This window comes from Giraffa tippelskirchi, chromosome X, assembly GCF_054371585.1.
Source record: "Giraffa tippelskirchi isolate mGirTip1 chromosome X, T2T-mGirTip1v1.2.pri, whole genome shotgun sequence".
In the NCBI taxonomy this organism is placed as follows: domain Eukaryota; kingdom Metazoa; phylum Chordata; class Mammalia; order Artiodactyla; family Giraffidae; genus Giraffa; species Giraffa tippelskirchi.
Window position 1 is genome coordinate 81,789,251 of NC_137289.1, and position 14,105 is coordinate 81,803,355.

Consider the following 14,105-nt stretch of genomic DNA (forward strand, 5'->3'; position numbering starts at 1 on the left):
TTCTTTTTTGATTTCTTCTGTGATTTGTTGGTCATTCAGCAGTGTGTTGTTCAGCCTCCATATGTTGGAGTTTTTAATTGTTTTTCTCTTGTAATTGACATCAAATCTTACTGCATTGTGGTCAGAAAAGATGGTTGGAATGATTTCAATTTTTTTGAATTTACCAAGACTAGATTTATGGCCCAGGATGTGATCTATTCTGGAGAAGGTTCCATGTGCACTTGAGAAAAAGTTGAAATTCATTGTTTTGGGGTGAAATGACCTGTAGATATCAATTAGGTCTAACTGGTCTATTGTATCATTTAAAGTTTGTGTTTCCTTGTTAATTTTCTGTTTAGTTGATCTGTCCATAGGTGTGAGTGGGGTATTAAAGTCTCCCACTATTATTGTGTTATTGTTAATTTCCCCTTTCATACTTGCTAGCAATTGCCTTACATATTGGGGTGCTCCTATGTTGGGTGCATATATATTTATAATTGTTATATCTTCTTCTTGGATTGATCCTTTGATCATTATGTAGTGTCCATCTTTGTCTCTTTTCACCATCTTTGTTTTAAAGTCTATTTTATCTGATATGAGTATTGCTACTCCTGCTTTCTTTTGGTCTCTATTTGCATGAAATAGAAATCCTTTTTTTTTCAGCCCTTCACTTTCTGTCTGTATTTGTCCTTTGTTTCAAGGTGGGTCTCTTGTAGACAACATATATAGGGGTCTTGTTTTTGTATACATTCAGCCAATCTTTGTCTTTTGGTTGGGGCATTCAACCCATTTACATTTAAGGTAATTATTGATAAGTATGATCCCGTTGCCATTTACCTTATTGTTTTGGGTTCGAGATTATACACCCTTTTTGTGTTTCCTGTCTAGAGAAGATCCTTTAGCATTTGTTGGAGAGCTGGTTTGGTGGTGCTGAATTCTCTGAGCTTTTGCTTGTCTGTAAAACTTTTGATTTCTCCTTCATATTTGAATGAGATTCTTGCAGGATACAGTAATCTGGCCAGTAGATTATTTTCTTTCATCTCTTTAAGTATGTCCTGCCATTCCCTTCTGGCCTGAAAAGTTTCTATTGAAAGATAAGCTGTTATCCTTATGGGAATCCCCTTGTGTGTTATTTGTTGTTTTTCCCTTGCTGCTTTTAATATTTATTCTCTGTGTTTGATCCTTGTTAATTTGATTATTATGTGTCTTGGGATGTTTCACCTTGGGTTTATCCTGTTTGGGACTCTCTGGGTTTCTTGGACTTGGGTGATTATTTCCTTCCCCACTTTAGTGAAGTTTTCAACTATTATCTCCTCGAGTATTTTCTCGTGGTCTTTCTTTTTATCTTCTTCTTCTGGGACTCCTATGATTCATATGTTGGTGCGTTTAACCTTGTCCCAGAGGTCTCTGAGGTTGTCCTCATTGATTTAATTCTTTCTTTTTCATTTTTCCTCTCTTTTTCATTTACTTCTATCATTCTATCTTCTACCTCACTTATCCTATCTTCTGCCTCCATAATTCTACTGTTGGTTCCCTCCAGAGTGTTTTTGATATCGTTTATTGCATTATTCATTATATATTGACTCTTTTTTATTTCTTCTAAGTCCTTGTTAAACCTTTCTTGCATCTTCTCGATCTTTGTCTCCAGGATATTTATCTGTAACTCCAATTTGTTTTCCAGATTTTGGGTCATTTTCACTATCATTATTCGGAATTCTTTATCAGGTAGATTCCCTATCTCTTCCTCTTTTGTTTCATTTGGAGGGCATTTATCCTGTTCCTTTACCTGCTGGGTATGTCTCTGCCTTTTCATCTTGTTTATTTTGCTGTGTTTTGGGTGGCCTTTCTGTTTTCTGGCAGTTTGTGGCTCCTCTTTATTGTGGAGGTTCCTCGTGGTGGGTGGGGTTAGACAGGTGGCTTGTCAAGGTTTCCTGGCTGGGGAAGTTTGTGTCAGTGTTCTGGTGGGTGGAGCTGGATTTATTCTCTCTGGAGTGCAATGAAGTGCCCAGTGATGAGTTTTGAGATGTCAGTGGGTTTGGTGTGACTTTGAGCAGCCTGTATATTGACGCTCAGGGCTATGTTCCTGTGTTGCTGGAGAATTTGCGTGGTATATCTTACTCTGGGAATTGTTGGCCCTTGGGTGGTGCTTGGTTTCAGTGTAGGTATGGAGGCGTTTGATGAGCTCCTATCGTTTAATGCTTCCTGGATTCAAGAGTTCTCTGGTGTTCTCAAGATTTGGACTTAAGTCTCCTGTCTCTGGTTTTCAGTCTTATTCTTCCAGTAGCCTCAAGACTTCTCCATCTATACAGCACCAATGATAAAACATCTAGGTTAATGATGAAAAGTTTATCCACAGTGAGGGACACCCATAGAGGTTCACACAGTTACATGGAGAAGAGAAGACGGAGGAGGGAGATAGAGGTGGCCAGGAGGAGAAGAGGGTAATCAAAAGGGGAGAGAGCAAGCTAGCCAGTAATCACTTCCCTATGGGCTCTCCACCGACTGGATCTCTCAGAGATGTTCACGGAGTCACACAAGGAAGAGAAGAGGAAGGAAGGAGACAGAGGTGGCCAGGAGGAGAAAAGGGGGAATCAAAAGGGGAGAGACAGACCCAGCCAGTAATCAGTTCTCTAAGTGTTCTCCACAGCCCGTAACACACAATGAGATTCACAGAGCTTGGTTGAGAAGAAGAGGGGGAATGGAGAGATGGAAGCGACTTGGTGGAGAAAAAGGAGAGTTAAAAGGGGAAGAGAGCAATCAAGCCAGTCATCTCGCTCCCAAGTAAAAGTTGGTGCTGAAGATTGGGTTCTTGTTGATACAAAGTTGATAACAAATACTAAAAAACAAAAATTAAAAATCTAGAGTAGATGTTAGGCTCTCAAAAATACCATATTTAAAAAAGAGAAAAAAAAAGAAAAAACCACCAGAGTCACAAAAATTATAATATATATATATAAAGTTTCCTTTAAAAATAAGGTATTAAAAAAAAGTAAAAAAAAAAACAAACAAATAAAAATTAGGTTTTGTTTTTGGCAAGGTAATAGTAGGTTATAAAAATGAAAATTGAAGGAGTAATAAGGGACTAAAAATAAAAATAAAATAAGAAAATAAAATAAAATTTAAAAAAATTAAAAATAATAATAATAGAAAGTTTTAAAAATTTAAAAAATGATAGTAGTAAAAACGTATCTAGGACTTTCTCTGGAGCTGTTACAGACAGTGTGGGGTCAGTTCATTTTCAGATAGTTCCTTGGTCCAGCTTGTACTTCTCAAGTTCTCTAGGCCCCTTTCTATGTAGTCGGTGCTAATTACAGGGTTTTAATCTGTTGCATCTGTCACTTCCAAAGCGATTTCTTCTGTTTCTTTTAGCTTCTTCTGTTTGCTGGTCTCTTCGGTGTCTAATTTCCACCCTGACACAAGGGGGACGGTGATGGTCACTTTTTTTTAGTCTCACTTGTTCAGTCATGCTGTGGGGAGGGAGGAACACTGCAAACAAATCTCACTGGCGTGTACTCACAATGTTTCAGCCACACTGGGTTTTCCCCATTCACGGTGTGTGTGCTTTCCCAGTCTACACTGCTCAGGCTCTAGGTTGCACTGCTGGGAACTGTCTGAAGCGGCCCCTGGGGTTGCCTGTACTTCCCAGGTCTAAGCTGCTCAGGTTGTGGTTTCCAGGTACTTCACAAAGGCGCAGACTTGGTTGAGCCCGAGTTTTGTGTCCTTCCCAGGTCTGAGCAGCTCCGGTGACCAGGTTTTTGGCTAGCACGGTCAGGGGCTGCGCCTTTTTCCCCTCCCCCGTCCCAGCTGCTCGGTTTTCTGGGTGTACAACGGGTGCAGCTTCTCAGGTGTGCCGTGCCCTCCCCTGGGGAGCTGATTTCTGGCTGCGACCCTCTCAGCGGGTGTCAACCCTCCAGAGGCCCAAGAAGTCCTGGTTAGCAGTGAGGTCTGTTTGCAGTTTGGTGTATGATGACTCTCTGGGGCCGCGATTCCCCCCTTCCGGCTCTGGCTGCCCTCGCCTGCCTGTCTCCTGCGGGGGATGGGCCAGCCAGCAGCAGGCTTGCTCTGCTCAGTCCTTTGTTCTGTGAGAGGGTCTAGCGGTGTCTTAGGTTAAGGCTTTTCACAGGAAAGCTATCCCACGGTCTAGGTTGCTGTCTCAATCTAGTTCCCTCAGATTGCCTGCGGGGCATTCAGGCCCAGTCCTTACCCAAAGCAACGCAGCCCGCCCCTCCCTGCTCAGCCCCCACTTGCTAGTTGGGGATGCATGCATCTGGGCTGCGTGCCCGATGGGATTTGCTGTTAGGTACGTAGACCGCGGGTTTTAATTCTTTATTTATTTTTCCTTCCGGTTATTTTGCCCTCTGCGATTCCAAGGCTCACCACAGACCCACTGGAGAGAGTGTTTCCTGGTGTTTGGAAACTTCTCTCTTTTTTAAGACTCCCTTCCTGGGACGGATCTCCATCCCTACCTCTTTTGTCTCTATTTTTATCTTTTATATTTTGTCCTACCTCCTTTTGGAGACTATGAGCTGCCTTTCTGTGTGCCTGATGTCCTCTGCCAGCGTTCAGAAGCTGTGTTGTGGAATTTGCTCGGCGTTTAAATGTTCTTTTGGTGAATTTGTGGGAGAGAAAGTCGTCTCCCCGTCCTATTCCTCTGCCATCTTAGGACCGCCCCCCCCTCATTGTTTAACTTTAAACTGTACAGTGTGTTGATATGACACTGTTTATATAATGCAAATGATAATCACCATAGCCTTAGTTTATACCTCCATCATGTTACAAAATTAGCATTTCTTTTTTGCAGTATGAACATTTAAGTCTTACTCTGTAACAATTTTCAAATATTTAACACAGTACTTTTAACATAATTACCATTCTGTATATTCAGTTCAGTTCAGTTCAGTTCAGTCGCTCAGTCGTGTCCAACTCTGTGACCCCATGAATCGCAGCACACCAGGCCTCCCTGTCCATCACCAACTCCCGGAGTTTATCCAAACTCATGTCCATTCAGTCGGTGATGCCATCCAGCCATCTCATCCTCTGTCATCCCCTTCTCCTCCTGCCCCCAATCCTTTCCAACATCAGGGTCTTTTCCAATGCGTCAACTCTTCACATGAGGTGGCCAAAGTATTGGAGTTTCAGCTTCAACATCAGTCCTTCCAATGAACTCCCAGGACTGATATCCTTTAGGATGGACTGGTTGGACCTCCTTGCCATCCAAGGGACTCTCAAGAGTCTTCTCCAACACCACAAAGCAAAAGCATCAATTCTCCGGCACCCAGCTTTCCTCACAGTCCAACTCTCACATCCATACATGACTATTGGAAAAACCATAGCCTTGACTAGATGGGCCTTTGTTGGCAAAGTAATGTTTCTGCTTCTTAATATGCTATCTAGGTTCGTCATAACTTTCCTTCCAAGGAGTAGGCATCTTTTAATTTCATGGCTGCAATCACCATCTGCAGTGATTTTTGAGCCCCAAAAAATAAAGTCTGACACTGTTTCCACTGTTTCCCCATCTATTCCCATGAAGTGATGGGTTAGATCCCCAGAAACTGGAAGTTTGTACTTTTACCAACATTTATTTATTTCCTTTACCACCCAGTCCCTAATAACCACCACTCAATTCTTTCTTTCTATGATTTGACTCTAGTATGCCTCACATATAAATGATTATAGTATTCATTTTTCTCTGGATGGTCTACTTCACTTAGCATAATGCATAAAATTTTCATCCATGTTGTTGCAAGTAACACAATTTCATTCTTTCTCGTGTTTGAACATATAATGCATAAGTATAGATGGATAGATAGAGCTATAGATCACATTGTCATCTGTTGATGGACATGTAGGTTCTCTCTGAATTTTTACTATTGTGAACAATGCTGCCAGGAACATGAGAAGATGAGAATGCAAATATATCTCCAAAATATATCTTTGAATCCTGTTTTTATTCCCTTAGATCATAGATCCAGAAGTGAGATTGTTGGATCATACTGTAGCTCTACTTTTAATGTTTTGAGAAAACTTGATACTCTTTTCCATATTGATAGTACCAATTGACATTTCCACCAAAAGAGTATCAGGTTCCTTTTCCTCTACATAATTTCTAATACTTGCTATCACTTATTTTTTATTTTTTGTTTGTTTTTGAGTATCTCTTTTTTTGTTTCTTAATGGGAAAGCATTTTATCTTGAATATAGCTGCTTTGATTGTTTTTTGATGATAGTCATTCTAACAAATGTGAGGTGATACCTCCTTGTGATTTTGATTGTCATTTCCCTGATGTTGAGTGATGCTGAGCACCTTTTCATCTAATCGTTGGCCATTTATTTGTATGTCTTCTTTGAAAAAAAATGCTTATTAAAGTTTCCTGTCCATTTTTAAAATGAATTTCCGGTTTTTGTTATTTAGTAGTATGAGTTCTTTGCAAACTCCTTATCAAATATGTTTTGTAAATATTTTCTCAAATGACATACCATGCCTTTTCATTTTTTTATTGCTTCTTTTGCTATGTACATGCTTTTTAGCTTGTTTTAGTTCCAGTTTCATCCCACCTTCCTCTGGCCTACAAGATTTCCCCTGAGAAGTACACTGATAGCATCATGTATGTACATATATATATATATATATATATACACACAGATCCCATATAGGTCATTACAGAGTATCAAATAGAGTTCCCTATGCTATACAAGGGTCTTTATTAGTTATCTAATTTATATATCTGGTCTGCTAGTGTCCGACTCTTTGCAACCTAATGGATGATAACCCCCCAGGTTCCTGTGTACATGAGATTCCCCAGGCAAGAGTACTGGAGTGGGCTTCCACTTCCTCCTCCAGGGGATCTTCCACACCAAGGGATTGAACCTGCATCTCTTATGTCTCCTGCATTGGCAGGCGGATTCCTTACCACTTATGCCACCTGGGAAGTCATTTTATATATAGTAGTGTGTATATCTCAACCACAATTGATTTTAGATGATTTTTTTATATTACATCTTAAAGAAGATCATTTTGGGTTGAAATTTTGGGGTAATGCATTTCCTTCCTGAACTTAGAAGTCCAAGTGTCTCCAGAGATTTGAATAATTTTCAGACATTATTACTTTAAATAACTTTGTGCTCCTTTCTCTCTCCTCTTTCTGGAACTCCAATAATGCATAATTATTTCTCATGATGGTATTCCATGATTCATATAGATTTCTTTACTCTTTTTTTTTTTCTTTTTGCACCTTTGATCGAATGACCTTTCTTCTTGCTTTGTTTATTCTTTTAAGCTTGTTCAGGTCTTCTCTTTGAGCTGTATTAAAATTGTCAGGTCAGGCATTGTATTCTTCACCTATAGGATTTTGGGATGTTTTAATGGGTTCTATTCCTTTACTGAATTCATTTTTTTCACACTTTGTTTCTCTAATTGCATTTAGTGGTCTATTTGTGTTTGTTTGAGATTAACTGAGGCTTACAAGGTTAAGAGGACTATAGTTCATTCTTTGTCAGATAGTTCAGAGATTTCCATTTCTTTAGCATCAGTCATTGGAATTTTTAATTTTTTTAGTTTTCTTTAATGGTAACGTATTTCCTTCATTAATCATGATCCTTGTAGTCTTATGTCGATATCCGTGCATTTGAGGAAATAAGAACCTCTTCCAGTCTTTATGACTGTCTTCAACAGGCAAAATCCTTCACCAGTCAACCTGCCCAGAGATTCAAAGTGGATTACATGGTGGTGTATGTAGGCAAGCTTGCTCCTCAATTACTCAGGCTTACAAGTCTACTCTTTGGCTCAGCAAGTAGGCAGGCCTAGTGCTTGGATACGTGGGGAACAGCCTGGTGCCCGTTCCTTCAGGAGCAGTCCTGGTGCACTGGGATGGGCTTATCAATTGACTCTGATGACGTTCTTGGACCTGGATATTGTGGGTTGACCTGGATCTTGGATTAACAGGAGTTGACCACGTACTAGGGACCACCTGGATGTGATTAGGGTCTGGGTCTACAGGGGCTAGCCTGGTACTGTAATGAGAGCTTAATTTTGTGGGATCTGGCCTGTGCACTAACGTCATGGAGGTTGGTCTCATGTTTTTGATTCTTGGCCTGAGGCCACAGCAGTTGGTTGGTAACCTGAGGCCTCAGAGCTAAACCCGGATATTGGGTCTCTGGGGGCCAGTTTGGCACTGGGGTAGACTGGCAGCCTGGGAGTGTAAGAGCTGGCCTTCAGGCTGGGACCACAGGGGATGGCCCAGTGCCAAGGTGAGCTGAAAACATAAGTTCAAGGGAACTGATCTGAAGTCTACATCTGTGGGGTCTGGGCCTAAATGTGCTCTCTCTAGGGAGGCTGCTATAAGCCTAGTGCCATAAGAACATCCTGGAACCTCATGACCCAGCCAGAACTAAGCAAACTGTAAGCCTGGGTGCACAGGACCCATGGGGATTCTAGTCCTAAGGGTCTACACAGTACCTTTAGGAGCCAGAAACCATAGTTTACATGTGCCTATTAAAAGGTTGTTGTTGTTGTAGTTCAGTCATTAAATTGTGTCTTAATCTTTTGCAACCCAACAGACTGTAGTTCACCAGGTTCCTCTGTCTATGAGATTTCCCAAGCAAGGATACTGGAGTGGGACGGGTCATGGTAGAGACTTATGTCAAAATGTGGTCCACTGCAGAAGGGAATGGCAAACCACTTCAGTATTCTTGCCTTGAGAACCCCATGAACAGTATGAAAAGGTAAAACGATAGGACACTGAAAGATGCACTCCCCAGGTTAGTAGGTGCCCAATAGGCTACTGGAGATCAGTGGGTGAATTTAACTCAGATGACCATTATATCTACTACTGTGGGCAAGAATCCCTTAGAAGAAATGGAGTAGCCATCATAGAAAACAAAAAAGTCCAAAAGGCAGGACTTGGATGCAATATAAAAAACAACAGAATGGTCACTGTTCGTTTCCAAGGCAAACCATTCAATATCACAGTAATCCAAGTCTATGCCCTGACGAGCAATGCTGAAGAAGCTGACGTTGAATGGTTCTATGAAGATCTGCAAGAACTTTTAGAACTAACACCCACAAAAAATGGCCTTTTCATTATAGGGGACTGGAATGCAAAAGTAGAAAGTCAAGAAACATGTGGAGTAACAGGCAAATTTGGCCTTGGAGTACCGAATGAAGCAGGGCAAAGGCTAATAGAGTTTTGCCAAGAGAACACACTGGTCACAGCAAACACCCTCTTCCAACAACACAAGAGAAGACTACACATGGACACCACGAGATAACCAAAACCAAAATCAGATTGATTATATTCTTTGCAGCCAAAGATGGAGAAGCTCTATACACTCAGCAAAAACAAGACTGGGAGCAGACCGTGGCTCAGATCATGAACTCCTGATTGCCAAATTAAGACTTAAATTGAAGAAAGTAGGGAAAACCACTAGACCATTCAGGTATGACCTAAATCAAATCCCTTATGATTATACAGTGGAAGTGACAAATAGATTTAAGGGACTAGATATGATAGACAGAGTGCCTGATGAACTATGGGTGGAGGTTCGTGATATTGTACAGGAGACAGGGATCAAGACCATCCCCAAGAAAGAGAAATGCAAAAAAGCAAAATAGCTGTCTGAAGAGGCCTTACAAATAGCTGTGAAAAGAAGAGAACTGAAAAGCAAAGGAGAAAAGAAAAGATATACCCATTTGAATGCAGAGTTCCAAAGAATACAAAGGAGATATAAGAAAGCCTTCCTCAGTGATCAGCACAAAGAAATAGAGGAAAACAATAGAATGAGAAACACTAGAGATCTTTTCATGAAAATCAGAGATTCCAAGGGAATATTTCATGTAAAGATGGGCTCAATAAAGGACAGAAATGGTATGGACTTAACAGAAGCAGAAGATACTAAGAAGAGGTGGCAAGAATACACAGAAGAACTGAACAAAAAAGATCTTCATGACTCAGATAATCACGATGGTGTGATCACTTACCTAGAGACATTCATCCTTGAATGTGAAGTCAAGTGGGCCTTGGGAAGCATCACTACAAACAAAGCTAGTGGAGGTGATGCAATTCCAGTTGAGCTGTTTCAAATCCTCAAAGATGATGCTGTGAAAGTGCTGCACTCAATATGCCAACAAATTTGAAAACCTGAGCATTGGCCACAGGACTGGAAAAAGTCAGTTTTCATTTCAATCCCAAAGAAAGGCAATGCCAAAGAATGTTCAAACTACTGCATGATTGCACTCATTTCACACGCTGGTAAAGTAATGCTCAAAGTTTTCCAAGCCAGGCTTCAGCAATATGTGAATCGTGAACTTCCACATATTTAAGCTGGCTTTAGAAAAGGCAGAGGAACCAAAGATCAAATTGCCAACACCTGCTGGGTCATTGATAAAGCAAGAGAGTTCCAGAAAAACATTTATTTCTGCTTTATTGACTATGTCAAAGCCTTTGACTGTGTCGATCACAATAAACTGTGGAAAATTCTGAAAGAGATTGGAACACCAGATCACCTGACCTGCCTCTTGAGAAATCTGTATGCAGGTCAGGAAGCAACAGTTAAAACTGGACATGGAGCAACAGACTAGTTCCAAATAGGAAAAAGAGTACATCAAGGCTGTATATTGTCACCCTGCTTATTTAACTTATATGCAGAGTATATCATGAGAAATGCTGGGCTGGATAAAGCACAAGCTGGCATCAAGATTGCCAGGAGAAATATCAATAACCTCAGGTATGCAGATGACACCATTCTTATGGACAAAAGTGAAGAAAAACTAAAGAGTCTCTTGATGAAAATGAAAGAGGAGAGTGAAAAAGTTGCTTTAAAGCTCAATATTCAGAAAACTAAGATCATGGCATCAAGTCCCATCACTTCATGTCAAATAGATAGGGAAACAGTAGAAACAATGGCTGACTTTATTTTGGGGGGCTCCAAATCACTGCAGATGGTGACTGCAGCCATGAAATTAAAAGACGCTTACTCCTTGGAAGGAAAGTTTGACCAACAAAGACAGCATATTAAAAAGCAGAGACATTACTTTGCCAACAATAGTCCATCTATTCAAGGCTATGGTTTTTCCAGTAGTCATGTATGGATGTGAGAGATGGACTGTGAAGAAAGCTGAGTGCCGAAGAATTGATGCGTTTGCATTGTGGTGTTGGATAAGACTCTTGAGGGTCACTTGGACTGCAAGGAGTTCCAACCAGTCCATCCTAAAGGAGATCAGTCCCAGGAATTCATTGGAAGGACTGATGTTGAAGCTGAAATTCCAATACTTTGTCTACCTGTTGTGAAGTGCTGACTCATTGGAAAAGACCCTGATCCTGGAAAAGATTGAAGGCAGGAGGAGAAGGGGACAACAGAGGGTGAGATGGTTGGATGGCATCACCGATTCAACGCACATGAGTTTGAGAAAACTCCAGGAGTTGGCGATGGACAGGGAAGCCTGTGGTGCTGCGGTCCACGGCTGTGCAAAGAGTTGGACATGACTGAGCGACTGAACTGAACTGAACTGAACCTTTTACTTCTCCAGGGGATCTTCCCAACCCAGTCTCCTGTATCGGCAGGTGCATTCTTTACCACTGAGCCACCAGGGAAGGCATAATCAGAGCTTAGGCCACAAAAGTTGTCTAGGGCCATCGAATCTGGCAAACACTAAGGTAAGCCTGTCTCTAGGGTTTATAGGTTCCCAGTAGAGAGGGCCTAGTGCCACAGGAGCCCCCTGAGTCAGCAAGAACAACCCAAGCCACTGAAGCCCGCAGGTGCCAGATTGAGCCAGATACCTAGATTGGTAGAAGCCCACCTACAGTCTGGTGCTAAGGATGTGGTGTAGAGCTGAATGAGATAATAGGTACCAGGTTAACCTAGGACTTGGTTTCATGGGAGCACACAAGGAGCCACATTATGTCAATAAGTGTCAGCCTGGTGCTGGGGTGAGGTGCCTCTGGTGTCCACAATGAAGTTGAGTGCTGATTTTATTCTCTTTTTCCTATAAAATGTTTCCTCTTGCCACACTGTACTGCATGGGCCTGAGTGAAGGGTGATGGTGGTAGAATAAATATATCTTTTCTACCCTATTCATTATGCCATTTTGAAATTTTCTGTGCTTCCCTCAAATGCTATAATCCCTCAACTGGCATTCTTGGCTCTTGTGAAGGTATTTTTACACAGAGATAATTTTTCAAATTAATGTGTCTTTTTTTTTTACTGGGGGAGACACAAGAGATTTCTCTACTACCAATTTCTAGTATTGTGTCATTTGCTTGTTTTCATGGGTCAATAATATTCCATCCCAAGCATATACCACGTTTTTAGTCATTCAACTATTGATGAACTTTTAGTTTTCTTCTACTTGTTGGTTCTTGTGAACAATGCTGAAATGAACATTGGAGTTGTAATCTCTTTTTGATATACTAATTCATTTTTGGGGGGATAAATATCCAAAGTATGATCATTGGAACATATGATAATTTTGTTTTCAAATTTTTAGGAAACTCTGTACTGTATCCATAGTAGTGTACCATTTTGCCCTCGTCAAAAGTGGTCATATAACAATTTCCAGACATTCTTGCCAACTCTTATTTCTTTCTTTCTGTAATATATTTTTTGTGATAGCCACCGTAACAGGTGTGAAGAGACACTTCATTGTGCGTTTGAATTACGTTTTCCTGATGGTTAGAGACTATAAACACCCATTGACATATTTGTTGGCCACTTATTAGGTCTTCTTTGGAGAAATGTCTATCTAAGTCTTCAAATCACTTTAAAATTGGGTTATTAGTTTATTTGTTTTTAAATTTTAAGACTTCCTTATATATTTGGGAAATTAATGCATTATTAGATATATAGTTTGCAAACATTCCTCTCCTCTTCTGGTTGTCTTTTCTCTCTATCATTTCTATTTCTATGAAGAAGATCTTTAATTTGATATGGTTCTACTTCTCTATTATTGATTTTGTACTCTGTGCTTCTGGATCCTCTATTTCTTTGCATTGATCGCTGAGCAAGGCTTTCTTGTCTCTCCTTCCTATTCTTTGGAACTCTGCATTCAGAAGAAAATATCTTTCCTTTTCTCCTTTGATTTTTGCTTCCCTTCTTTTCACAGCTATTTGTAAGGCCTCCTCAGACAGCCATTTTGCTTTTTTGCATTTCTTTTCCATGAGGATGGTCTTGATCCCTGTCTCCTGTACAATGTCACGAACCTCTGTCCATAGTTCATCAGGCACTCTGTCTATCAGATCTAGTCCCTTAAATCTATTTGTCACTTCCACTGTATAATCATAAGGGATTTGATTTAGGTCATACCTGAATGGTCTAGTGGTTTTCCCTACTTTCTTCAATTTAAGGCTGAATTTGGCAATGAAGAGTTCATGATCTGTGCCACAGTCTGCTCTCGGTCTTGTTTTTTTTTTTTTTTTTTTTTATAAATTTATTTATTTTAGTTGGAGGCTAATTACTTTACAATATCGTAATAGTTTTTGCCATACATTGACATGAATCAGCCATGGGTTTACATGTGTTCCCCCTCCTGGACCCCCCACCCACCTCCCTCCCCATCCCATCCCTCTGGGTCATCCCATTGCCCCTGCCCTGAGCATTTGTCTCATGCATCGAACATGGAATGGTGTTCTGTTTCACATATGATAATATACATGTTTCAATGCTATTCTCCCAGAACGTCCCACCCTCACCTTCTCCCTCAGAGTCCATAAGATTGTTCTATGCATCTGTGTCTCTTATTCTGTCTCGCATATAGGGTTATCGTTACCATCTTTCAAATTCCATATATATGCATTAGTATACTGTATTGGTGTTTTTCTTTCTGGCTTACTTCACTCTGTATAATGGGCTCCAGTTTCATCCATCTCAGTAGAACCGATTCAAATGTATTTTTTTAAAGGCTGAGTAATATTCCATTGTGTATATGTACCACAGCTTCCTTATCCATTCGTCTGCTGATGGACATCTAGGTTGCTTCCATGTCCTGGCTATTGTAAACAGTGCTGTGATGAACATTGGGGTACATGCGTCTCTTTCAATTCTGGTTTCCTCAGTGTATATGCCCAGCAGTGGGATTGCTGGGTCATATGGCAGTTCTATTCCCAGGTTTTTAAGGAATCTCCACACTGTTCTCC